Source organism: Vombatus ursinus, unplaced genomic scaffold (assembly GCF_900497805.2).
Source record: "Vombatus ursinus unplaced genomic scaffold, bare-nosed wombat genome assembly UNPS02014778.1, whole genome shotgun sequence".
Lineage (NCBI taxonomy): Eukaryota > Metazoa > Chordata > Mammalia > Diprotodontia > Vombatidae > Vombatus > Vombatus ursinus.
The window spans coordinates 14,317,469-14,330,235 of NW_020954556.1; the positions used below are offsets into that span (position 1 = coordinate 14,317,469).

At 36.7% G+C, this 12,767-nt stretch overlaps 1 pseudogene; it reads left to right on the plus strand.

The window, feature by feature from the left end:
- Positions 1 to 12,767, plus strand: part of LOC114045345 — a 58,911-nt pseudogene that overhangs the window by 24,269 nt on the left and 21,875 nt on the right.

The following is a 12,767-nucleotide window of genomic DNA, read 5'->3' on the forward strand; positions in this document are numbered from 1 at the left end:
AATAAACTTCTTGGTTCTGTCAACTAATCTTTACGTGGCTTGGTCCTATCGTTTCATTATCCTGGTCACTTATATCACTTAGATCATATCACTTTTGATTAACTTCACTTTATTAATATTCTTCTAAAAATGTGGTTCCCAGACCTGACCGAGACTCCAGCTCTGACCCAACTAGGGCAGATAGGATGAATATTTCTTGTAGTTTAGATTTTTTTTTCCTTTTATTGAAGCCTAAGACCACATTAGCTTTTATTGACTGTCAGGTAATGCTGTTAATTCATATTGAAAAGGTGATCCATTCAATCATTAGATCTGTTTTTTATTCTAATGTCCAGTCATGCCTTTTGTATAATATACTTGATGAGCTGACTTTTTGAACATGTTTAGTGCCTTAAATTTCTTTTTTTATTAAATTCACTATTTTTTTGGATTTTACCTATAATTCTAGCTTTCGTGGAGTTTTGTTTTTTAACCTATCCCCAGCATCCCAGCTTGTGACATTTCAGAATCTGATAAAACTGTTTTTTCCCTTCATCCAAGCAATTGATGAAAATGTTAAATAGAGCAAAGACAGATGCAGATCCCTGGGATACTCCATTAAGGACCTTTAGTCATTAATTACTATTCTTTGGTTTCAGTGAGGGATTCAATAGGAGCTTGAATCTCTGAAGCTGTTCTGAAATTGAGTGCTCTTTTGACTTGATCTTTCCTTCCTCTAGGCTAGTCTCAGCTCATTTTGAGTTTTAATACTCCCAACACTATTATTACAGGCCTCTAGTATTTCTTTTATATTTTTCTTTCATTAATAACATTTTCTCATCTTTTGTCTCTGTCTTTGTCTCTCTTTCTCAGTCTCTGTATGTACATATAACTATCTTTATGTGTTATAAATATATAAATTACAGAAATACAAAAATGTATACAGAAAAGACATATATAGATATATCTATATAGATAGATATAGATATAAGACATACATATTGATATACAAGGAAGAAGCAGCTAGATGTCACAGTGGATTTAATACTGAGACTCAAGAAGCCCTGTCCTCCTACACTTGCTAGCTGTGAGACTATGAGCAAGTCACATAATTTCTGTCTACCTTGGTTTCCTCAACTGTGAAATCTGGATAACAGCACGTACCCCCCAAAGTCATTGTGAAAGTCAATATGACAATATTTATAAAATGCTTATACCTGGCACATAGAAGGTGCTTAATAAATATTTGTTTCCTTCCTTCAAGGCTCAGCTCCGGTGCTATCTACTACAGGAACCCTTAAGAGATCCTCTTAGCTTACATAACAATAATGGCTAGCTTTCTTATAGCTTTTTAATGTTTACAAAACACTTTATAAATATAGTCAATCCTAAACTTGCATGGGAGTAACATTCTTAGAAAATGGAAAGCCAAAAATGAGAATATTGATACATTGAACCTATGGTAAATAGGAGAAAATATAGGAAATAGGTTCCTATGACCACCAAAAATTATAATCTTTTGTTAGAGACTACTGAAAATATACTTTTCTGCATTTAATTCTTTATAACAAAACATTAATTCTGATAATATGTACTTTTCCTAACACAGTAACCATGAAATAACCCATAAATGCAAATAAAATTGGTAACTTGCAAAACATTTTCTCACTAATAATTCCCTAGAATTTTGTGACCTTTTGTTCTAACATCTCGAATTAAAAAAAGGATTGATTTCAGACAATATTCATTTTCATACTACATGAACTCTACAGTACCACAAATACTGTGCAACAAATATAATTCTTAAAACCAGAACATTTTTTAACTTGAATCTTACCTTACACTATGTCAGATCATGGTGTGAGGACATTGTATGGTATACTATACTGCTGTAAACTTCTCTACCTTGGCTGACTTCTGAAAACTAAGGGTAGGGTTTCTGGGATTTTAGTCACTTCCATCAGAAAATGCTGAGACTTTCTCAAAATCAACTGTAACACTCTGCCCTTTATGGCTGGTGAATGGTACTCAGTATTATGAAGGACAGAACAGCTTTAAATACTCCATCAGAAACGTATTTGTGCTATTTGAGATCCATAAGGGTCTTGGAGTGTGGGAGCATAGCAGGGATGAGTCAACATTTAACCTTGAGTCAGAGGTTAATTATGGGATTGAGCTTCTGTGTCTCTAGTCAGCTGATCAATTATGCCAAACCACCCTAGTAGGATACAAGCCATTCCACAAACTTGCTCATATTGTACCTCTCATTTTTGTCTTTACTGAGCATAGCCACAAATGTGGGTGGCTGCCAATGAAAAAGTAAAAATGAAGTTGCTAATAAAATCACCAAATGCTTAAAGTCACAAAAGTTAAATAGGCAAATGTCAAGGTTTGACTTTATTATCTCATTTTATCTTCACAGCAATCCTATAAGGTAGGTGCTACTATCTGCTATTATCCTGGTTTTATAGGTGAGGAAACTGAGACTGAGAAAGGTTAAATGACTCCCTTAGGGTGCATCACTTGTAAGTATCTTAGGTATGATTAGAAATTAGCCCTTTAGGACTTCAAGTACACAACACTCTAGTATAGCTGCCTAGTTACTTGTTCCTGCTCTTTGCCTTCTCAAATATTTTAAATGTACACATCTGTTTTCACGTAATATAGATTAGCTTTTCAGTGGCAAAGACTTCTTTTTGTTTATTACATTATTATTTTTTTTGCTTTTGCCTCCCTCACCCCCTCCTTTCTGCAGTTCCTAGAACAGTGATTTGCTCATAGTAAGTGCTTGTTAGGCAGGAGACACACTGTAGTGGAAGTTGGAGCTTTTCTAGCACTAGCAGGTTCACTCTTGATCTGGGCAGCCAGAACAGCAAGACAGCTTCAGAAGGGTTAAATAATAATTTATTCTTATTCTTTTCAGGGGGGTTGCTGATAATGGGAACATCAACTCCTACAGCTTACCCTATTACTCTTCTCCCAGGGGCAGGGGAGAATGGGGTAACAACAATAGGAAGAAGCACAACTTGTATCTCTTTCCCCTAAGCCTCGATGGGGGCCCATTGAGGGAGTACAGCATTCTAACTTGTGCATTCCTCCTAAGCCTCAATGGGGGCCAGTTAAGGCAACAACAGCATTATACTGCCATATTACCCCCAAGCCTTGATGGAGCCTAATCAAAGCATGCAGAGCATTCAGCTGGCACAATACCTCCTAAGCCTCAATGGGGGTCAGTTGAGGCAGACACACATACATTCCTATATGTATTCTCCCCACTCACTGACCAGTGCTCACTTGATTTATAGGAGAGCACACAAAGAAGGCAATTTGCCAACAATAGCCTCACCAGTTTACATTAACTTTAGCAATATTATGCTGATTTAGCACTTCACAAGCACAGTCAAATATGTACAATTAAACTCACATGTTTACATTATCTCATCCTTATAACTCACTGCACAGTCACAGTAGAAACTATTTATAATGTGAAAACCTGGGAACTGGAGATTGTTTTGGCTATGGATCCTGGAAACTATCATCTAAAAAAGAATAACAAAATCCACCTTACACTGCTCAGTAATTTTTTTTTTGTTGGTTTTGTCTTCTATATAAAGTCTTTCTTTGCCCCCTTAATTCTAGGGCCTTCTCTCTGTTGATTATCCCCAATTCATCCTGTACACAGTTTGTTTATACATAGTTGTTTGTGTGTTCCCTCCCTGATTAGATTGTTAGCTCCTTTTTTTTTTTTCCTTTTTGGTGAGGCAATCGGGGTTAAGTGACTTGCCCAGGGTCATACAGCTAGAAAGTGTCAAGTGTCTGAGGTCAGATTTGAACACAGGTCCTCCTGACTCCAAGGTCAGAGCTCTATCCACTGTACCACCTAGCTGCCCAATTGTTAGCTTCTTTAGAGCAAGCACTATCTTTTGCTTTCTTTTGTATCTCCAGTTCATAGAACAGTGCCTGAGAAATAGTAGGCACAAACTAAAAGGTATTTCTGCTGACTAACTCACTTATTCTACTATTGTTACATTAGGAGAGCAATGGAGTTCTTCCATCAGGTAACTAAGCACTTTGATAAAAAGGAATATGATCCAAATCACAATTTGAAATATCAACCATGTTTCCCCCACGAGGATCAAATCAAAGAAATAACTAGGATAAGCAAATTCAGAGGGCTGATCGGGTGCAGCGAAATAGCAGATAAAACGCTCCAGTCAAAGCCAAGAAAGAGAGAGTTGGGGTGCTGTTCAGCACAGAGGCAGTTCAGTAAAACTGAGGGAAAGGGAAAAGGTGTTGGTAAATGAAAAAAATTGCACAAAAAGTCCTATTAGTGACAATTTTATTTTTTTTTAATTTTTCTTTAAAAAAGAAAAAAAATCAGCAACATGCTAGCTCTGCTAATGTCACTTATTCATATTCAGCTATGTGGAGGCTGTTGTGGGCTCAGAAAAGGCCCCAGAATATAATATAAAAACCCTTTGTTGAATTCTTTGATGAAGATTTTTAAGAACAGGATGCAATGGAATCTCATCTCTCAGGATTTTTTTTTTGTTTATTTATTTATTTTTCTGTGGGTGAATCTAAAAGACTCTGTGAGTTCATCCCTGAATGACACTTGCAGCTTGGTGACCGTAATAATACAATCCTCTTCAACTGTAATTCTATTAACCTCCATTACTTACAGTAACATTAAACAGACTCTGCTGTTCTATTCCTGGCATACATCTAAATTCTTCCATCCCCCAATCACTGGTGAATACCTATTATCTGTGTTTTCCTGGGATAAATAAATGACCCACATATTATCAAGGTCTTGGATTCTCTATTTGTGCACCACATTGCTCACAGAATCCTAATGTCTTGATATCTATCAGTTCCCTCTATTCATATATTCATAAAATGTTAGAGCTCACAGGGACCTTAGTCATTATCTACTTTAACCCTTCATTTTAAAGATTTAAATCATAATAACAACAGTAAAAAAAAATCAATGTTTATATAGCATTTTAAAGTTTACAAAAAACCTTTCTCATAAATTTAGAAATTGATGCCCAGAGCTGTGAAATTACTTGCCCAAGGTCAAAAAGCTGAGTAGTGCTAAGATCAGAATTTAAAACTCTTTGATGAATTTCAGAATGGCAGAGCTGAGAGGTTCCTTAGTGAGGATTTTATATCCTTTTACTATATGAATGAAAGATCAGAGGTCCAGAGAAAGGAAGGGATTCACCTAAGGTCACGTATCTAATTATTTTTGCAAGTCAGGAACTAGAACCTAAATTTCCCAAACCAGTACAGAACTTATTCCACTCCATCACCTTTAATCTAATCACATACTCAAGCTCTGTCTCTGAATTGGGATTACTTCAATTTGAAACATCCTTATCTATGACATATATACATAATTTAGTGAATAGAGAAGACCATTCAATAAACTGTAGCTCTGAATGGATGAAAATTTCCAAAATTAGAATTTCTAATTTCAAATTATTATTCTCTTCCAATTATTTTGAGTTATTAACACAACCTTCATATATTCCATTTCTCATTTTCTAGTGCCTTACTCCCCACTCCCTATAAATATGCCTACATTTATCCCATCCCTTGCAAGAAAGGGGGAAACTTCACTCAAACTTAGCAATCCTGTTGGCCATTGTTCTATATTTCTCCTTCCCTTCACAGTTAAACTCTGAGAAAACTACTTAAAAGGAGTACTCCTCTTAATTTGCTCCTTTCTAAACCATTTTCAGTTTGTCTTCCAACCTCATCACTCAACTGCAAATGTCTTTGCCAAAGTTACCATTTATCTCAATTGACAAATCTAACAGTCTTTTCTCAATCATCATCAACTTTTCTTCCTGTTTACGCTTTTGTTCTTATTTCTGTAAGTTTCTTCCCAGTCTTCTTTCCTGGTTCTTCATCCCTGACATGTTCCCTACCTGTGGGTGCTCCGGTAGGCTCTGCTCTAGATCCCAACTCTTTTCTCTCTAAAGTTATACTTCTCTTTATGATCTCATCAATTCACATTAATGCAATTATTTCTATGCAGAGTGATAAATCTGGTTTTATTCTCTGTCCTACATAACTGACTGCTTTTTAGAAATCATTGACTGGATGTTTGTTAGACATCTCAAACTCAACATGACCAAAACAATAGATACTCTTTTTCTTTTTTACCCCCAAATTCTCTCCTCTTCCGCACTTCTATATTACTGTTGAGGACACCACAATAATTGTTTTTACTTTGGTGTCATCATCTAATCTTTGTTCTCACTAAATCTATCTATAACATCTGTTGCCAAATTTTGTCATTTCTGACTCACAAAATTTCTCATGTACATCCCTATCTTTCTGCTTACAAGGCCACTACCCTAGTTTAAGTCCTCATCACCTTTTGTTTAGACTATTGCAATGTTCCTAATTGGACTCTATGTTTCACGTCTCTTGAAATTCTAATTGATCCTCAATTGAGCCACCAGTATGATTATCTTAAAAGTCAGGCCCAACCATGTCACCACCCATTTAATTAAAAAAAATGGTTTAATACAAAAACATTGATCTGACATTTAGAGTTCTTCCTAACCTGGCTTCTTAATAACTTTCCATTCTTACACTCTACACTGCCTCCACAGATTCTATGATCCAAGTCCATAAGCCTATTTGCCACTTCTCAGATATGGTGCTTCATTTCCTATCTTCCTACATTTGCCCTTGGATTTGCCCCCTGCCTGAGGAAGGAAGGGAGGGAGGGAGAAAGGAAGAGAGGAAGGAGGTAGAGAAGAAGGGAAGGAAGGGAAGGGAGGGAAGAATGGAGGGAGAGAAGAAGGAAGAGAGAAAGGAGAAAAGGGGAAAAGGAGACAAGGGAAAAACGAAGAAGGAAAAGTTTCCTTGCTTTCAAGCCTCATCTCAAATCTTCCTTTAAGAGAATTTTCCCAGTCCAGCTAGGTACACTGTGCTGACACATAGTGAGCTCTCAATAAAAGTTTTTTGACAATTATTTTAATATGAGTATTGCACCATACTATATGCTGTAGTTAGTTGTGTTGGTTTCTTATCCCCTTGTTATGCAATAAGCTATGTGAGGATAATCTAAATTTTCTACCTGCCCTGGAATTTAGCACTGTGCCCCAAACACAAGAAGAATTTGCATATTGGCTATTTTTGCTTTAAGATTATTGTAACATAGGGTATAAAATGTTGGACCAAAATCCTTAGGTTCAAATCCCCAGATTCTCATCAACTATACAACCATGGACAGCTTGAGGCCTCAGCTGCTTCATCTGGGAAATGGAAAGATTATTTCTTGCATTGTCTAACTCCCAAGATTTTGTGAGGAAAACATTTTGCAAACCATAATGTGCTACAGAATAGGTTATCATAATCATTCTGGAAATCTTAGTTTTTGAGCTCTGACAAGTCTTAGCTTCTAATGAGCTACCTGTGCATGGTAGAGTAACAAGAAAGCCCCAGTTTAGACTTCACAACTCTTCATTTCACCACAGGCCCCCAAGCCTTTTATCTATTTGCAAAAGTCAGATGGCTTCCACTGTAACAATTCACTTTAAGGCTTTGCTTAGCTGAGCTTGTTAATCTGTTCACCAAAAAAAAAACTTTCTCTATGATAAAGAGAAGTCACCATATCGAGGTCACTCTAATTACTCATTGCTATGCAGGAATTGCCCTTCAAAACCCACCTTTTCTCCCCCCCCCCCTTAATTATGATTTTGTTCCGTGGTATGGTAGAGATTAAATTGAATGTGCCGATCAAGGTAAGGAAGATGACAGTTTTAATGTGCCTTGAGAGAGGGCTTTAGCAAAATCTGATGGTGATAGTGTTTCATCTTGCACACCAATGGAAAATGAGCAGAGCATTTACGGAGATATTGTTTCCACTTTCTTTAGGGTAAGCTTAAAATCCCATTCCTTTGCTATGCTGCCAATGCTTCCAAATAGTGAGATATTTGAACTACTACTTATTATTTATAGTAGGCAACATAATGCTATAGGCTCCTTATTCTGAAGGAATACTTTTTACATGCTGAGTCTCACCCAGTGCCTTAGAATGGGGGATGAAAGATCCTTGAGCATTGTGAAATTAAAGTTATTATGATAGGGGTAGACAAAGCATTGGAGTTCCTAGTTTCTTCAAAATTTAATTTAATGTTTCTTACATGAAAATGTGTTTGATCCATTTGGTGATTTGTCTCTCCCTCCATGAAATTATCATTTATTTACCTTATATTTACTGTATGTATATTTTATATCCATCCATCCATCCATCCATCCATCCATCCGTCTATCTATCTATGTATCTATGTATGTATGTATGTATGTATGTATGTATGTATGTATGTATCTATGTATCTATGTATGTATGTATGTATGTATGTATCTATCTATCTATCTATCCCTTGAGAGAGAATATAAGTTCCTTAAAGGGAGTAGTTGTTTTATTTTTGCCTTTGGATTCTCAATGTCTAGAATATAGAAGGTGTTCAATAAATACTTTTTGGGTGATTTACTAGTTCAGAATCAGGTAGATTCAGGTTTGAATCCTAGTCCTTGCTGCTTAATAGTTATGTGATGTCAAGAAAGTCACTTAACTCCCCTTTTTTGGGTTTCAGGTTTCTCTTCTGTGAAATCAAATCATGGAATTAGGTGTTTTCTAAAGGCCTTGCTATTTCTGAGTGCTAAGATACTAACATAAATACAGTAAAACACATGGCTACATGATACCTAAAATCCTTTCTTCTTACTTCAAGATTATATTGTTTTTTTCATGCCCAAGTAATTAAGATCTTGTGCTAATTCTACTGCTTTAAAGTCTCTTGCTCTCTCAGTAAAGAAAGGGTCTGCTAATCATATGGATAATAAAACAACATTATACAGAGAATATTTAACCTACTGTGGAGAACAAATAGCTTTAAGTAATCCAAAGTCCTCAGGCTTCCATTTGTATAAATAGATGGAAGGTACACACACACACGCACACACGCACACACACACACACATTCATTAAAATAGTATCTCTAGAAACTTCTAGCAGCCAACTTTCACTGACTCTAAGTCTTGTCCAGATGTACCTTTGAGAAAGGGTCGAAAGCTCCTCAAACAGTGTGAAATAAAAATCATTATGGAGGAAGTGACCAAAGCAGTGAGCTCTCTAGCTTCTTCAAAGTTCAACTCAAGAACCATTTCTTACATGACGTCTTTCTTGCATCCCTCCATATTTATAAGAACTATGGGGCAGCAAGGTGGTGCAGTGGATAGAGCACTGGCCCTGGACTCAGGAGGACCTGAGTTCAAATCCAGCCTCAGAAACATAACACTTGCTAGCTATGTGATCCTGGGCAAGTCACTTAACCCCATTGCCTAACCAAAAAAAAAAACAAAAAACAAAAAAACAAAAAAAAAATATATTTATAAGAACTAGATAAAGGCACTAAATAACACACTGTCAGATTCATGTCTAGATAAACTAGTTTGGGGTCAGGGTTTACAGTCATATAAAAGAAAGTATGTTGGACTTGTAAACAAAAAGTCTACACGAGAATCTTAGCATTAGTACTTACTAACTCTGGGACCTTGTGCAAGTCATGTAATTTAGACCCCCCAGTCATCTCCTCTCAAAAACGGAGCATGATATTTGTGTTTTTCCTACCTCAAGAAATTGTTTGAATAATTGAATGAGATGTAGGAGAATTAATTGGTCTCTGACCCATTGATTTCCCACCCCTTAGTTGATGCAGTCACAGAAAGCAAGAGGCAGAAAATATAGGTAATGAGATGTAAGTATTGTCAAACAAAGATACATTAATAACTTGTCATCATTCCTTGAAAAAAGAATAAAGAAGTTTCTACTTGAAAAAATGTGAACAAGAAGCTAAATATTTTGGCTTGGAAATAAATGATTGTCCATACCTAAAATGCAGCTGCACTCACCAGCTCTAGATGTCATTTGAGTTAGAACCCAATGACTGAGGATGATTCAAGATCCTGAGAAGAAATTAATTTTACCTCTTGGGGGGAGGTGGAAATGAAATTCTTTATCCTCTTCCATTCTCATTAGCTATGGTACTTGGAAGTAAAGCTACAAGACAAGCAGTAGACCCAACATTCAGCAAGGAAGAGATAAATGTTATCCAGACAGTCATGGACACAGAGACAATTAAGACAGGAAACAGCTTCAAGAAGCATTGCTCTTGAAGTTTATTCATTGTTATATCCAACTCTTTATGACTCTATAGACCATAGAACACCAATACTGCCAGTGGGATTTTCTTGTCAAAGTTCTGGAGTAGTTTGACATTTCCTTCTCCAGTGGATGATGGCAAACAGAGCTTAAATGACTTGCCCAGGATCACATAGCTAGTAAGTGTTTAAGGCCAAATTTGAACTCAGGTCTTCCTGACTCTAGGCCCAGTGCTCTATCCACTGAGCCACCTAGCTGCCTCTTCAAGAAGAATTACCACCTCACCCCAACCAACAACAGAGAAGAGAGCAGACCATGGATTTAAAGGAGAACTAGAACTGGGAATCAACAGTCGAGGTGAGGAGAAGAGCTGACCTTAGAAGCCCAGATGAGCAACTCATCCAGGTTGAATCCATATGAGGTTCCATGAGGAGAGAAAAGACATAAGTGTCATGATGTATTGGAGACATGAGTTTTCCTTGCCATATGCGTTCCCTATATTCCACCATACTACCAGTGTACTCTAAGTTTTGGTCCACTCTTCCCACTATGACTTGCTGTATTTGTGGGAGAATTCTCTCTGGGATTGTGGGGAGGACATTGTTGTAGTTTTTCTTCTTACTGCCATTGTAATAAATGCATTTGCTTTGAACTAATTGTGTCATAATAATCTCTTCACTCTCTCTCTCAAATCTTTCCCCTATAGCCATTCTACTGCGCTTTCCCCAACCCAGCTGTTTCCTTGGTAGGCTCCAAAGTGAAAATCACCTGAAAGATCCACTCTCCCACTCACCTCCACTTTAGAAAAATGGAAATTGATCAACGAGGTATATTTTACATTCACTGATTATTAATTATCTACTTAGTACATTACCCTGTGTCTGGGTCCCAAAGTGATATGTGGTTTAGATAAGACAATATCCATACCCTCATAAATCTTATGTTGAATAGGATATATATAATGCATACTCATATAAGAATAATATAAAATGTATGATAAGAACATGAGAGGTAAAAGAAAAGTACTATGTTAAGATTGAGAAGGCAGTGTTTCTTCCTGAATGGGGAAATCAAAAAAGACTTCATTGAGCAAGCAGCTCTGTTTTTTTTTTTTTTTTTAAGAGATGAGTTGTAATTTAATGGACAGAGGATATTACAGACAAAATTAAAGGACAGGGGAGTGTTCGTGGAAAACCATGGGAAGTTTATGGGAGCAAAGTGAGTAGCAACTTGGACTGTCCTACCTTTCTAGTCTTTTTATATATCTTATACACTACCCCCTCCCCACCCAGTTATTTTTCAATCTAATGACCCTGTCCTCCTTGCTGTTCCTCGATCAAGACACTCCATCTCTCAATATGGGCATTTTCACTGCAGATGATCCATACCTGTAATGTTTTTTCTCCTCATCTCTGTCTCCTGGCTTCCTTGAAAGTCCTGGCTAAAACCCCTCCTTCTACCAGAAGTCTCCTACTTCCTTACCTTGATCAATTATTTCCAATGCATCCTGTATACCTTTTGTTTGTACATAGTTATTTGCAGGTCTTTCTCGTTTGTCTGTGACTTCCTTGGGAGGAGAAATAATCTTTTGCCTTTCATTGTATCCCCAGTGCTTAATACTGTGTCTGGCACATTGTAGATACTTAGTAAATATTTACTGATAGAACTGTGGTGGAATGGAGGATGAGATAAATTTGGAGAATTAGGAAGGAGCTAGATTAGGAAGTATCAGACATCATTCCAAGCAACTCATTTGACTGAATGATTGATCCCTGAGATCCTTTACTCCATCTTTACAGGCAAAACCATAGTGACTTGTAAAAATAAACAAACAGCTCTCTGCATTGCCTATAATCTTATGTTCAGCATATAAATAGAATGTTTCTAACCCATGTGTAGCTTGAGCTTCCTATCATTGAGTTCTTTTCATTTGTATTTTATCATTGTACTGCCCAGAAACTGGTTAACAGGCATCTTGCCCCACAACTTGCCATTCCTCTATTATATATCTTACATTCAAAAGTAGAATTTATGTGTCTCGTTTGGCAGAAAGCTGAAACACAAAGCTTTCTGGTGGAAATCCAGCACATCACCATCTTTATTTATCTACCAGGCTAACCTTGTATGGTGTGAAGCAGTTTTAATATTAGATTTCCTTGTTTTGTTTTTTGCAAAGCCAGCTATATAGTGCAGCAAAGGATATTGCTGCTTGAATTAAATATAAGCCACTGAAACTAAAGTAGAGCACAATGAATTGTACACCTTTGGAGACCAGATGTTAGCTGCTTCTCACATGCTTAGAACCATTAAGGTCAATTAATTTCCCAATATCTATTCTACAATGGTAGTAAAAGCTCACATCTCTATAAGACGTTAAGATTTACACAGCACTCTCTTCAACAACCCCCCATAATATGTACTACAAAAATTATCCCAAATTTGTAGATGAAGAAATTGAGGCTTAAGGAATTTAAAGAACTTGTTCTAAACACATATGTATTTACAGACTTGAGAAATATGAAATCACATGCAAGTGAGAGCCAGTGAAAAACAAGGATGCAGAACATTTCTGGGTCATATGACTGCAAGTAGTGCAAAA